The sequence below is a fragment of the Propithecus coquereli genome, unplaced genomic scaffold (genome assembly GCF_000956105.1).
Source record: "Propithecus coquereli isolate 6110/MARCELLA unplaced genomic scaffold, Pcoq_1.0 Scaffold204, whole genome shotgun sequence".
Lineage (NCBI taxonomy): Eukaryota > Metazoa > Chordata > Mammalia > Primates > Indriidae > Propithecus > Propithecus coquereli.
The window spans coordinates 231,313-232,260 of record NW_012145412.1 but is presented as its reverse complement, the minus strand read 5'-3'; positions in this window follow the sequence as shown (position 1 = coordinate 232,260).

Here is a 948-nt window from a genome sequence, read left to right as displayed (position 1 = left end):
GCTGGTTGAGATTACAGAAGACTTCTTAGGGGAGGTGACATGTAGTGAGTCTTGAATGACAAATAGGAGATATTCAAATAGAGAAGGGGTAGTAATGGAGGATATTTCTGTAAAATGAACGGTACCTGAACAAACATTAAAAACCTTGACTTAGGCCAGGCACAGTGGCTCATGCCTATAATCCTAGCACTTGTTAGGTAGCCCAAGGTGGGAAAATTGCTTGAAGCTTGGAGTTGAAGACCAGCCTGAGCAAGTAGAACACCTCATCTCTACAAAAAATAGAAAAATTAGCAGGATGTGGTGGTGTATGCCTGTAATCCCAGCTACTTGGGAGGCTGAGGCAGGAGGATCACTTGAGCCCAGGAGTTTGAGGTTACAGTGAGCTATGATGATGCCACTGCACTCTAGCTGGGGTGACAGAGAAAGACCCTGTCTTGAAAACAAAACAAAACAAAACAAAAAAAGCTTGACTTATTTAATAACCAGTGTGTATAGTACATTCTCTCTGTTCCAGGAGTAATGGGGAGGAAAAGAGTTTAATTTTATTCACAGCACTAATACCAACTTCCTAGTAAAGCTATAATATAAAGAGGAGATAGACTTGGTACAGAAAACAGAATACCAGAGCAAATGAGGCAAATAGGCAAGATGAAAGAGATGGGAACTGGCACTTGACCACCATGTTGAGAAGCAATAAGGAAGGAGTGGTGAAGACTGCAGCAAAGTTGAGAGTGCAGGGCCCACCTAAATGCACTGCACTCTACAGTTTCAAACAATTGTCATGCAGAAACATGGCCTCAAAGTTTCTAGATTTTTCTTATTGCCAAACAAATCTAGATTGTGTGTGTGTGTGTGTGTGTGTGTGTGTGTGTAAGAAATTTCCTAATGCCAATTTAACACTCAATGGGATGACACTGTCAATAAAACAAGTCAGAAATATACCAGAAA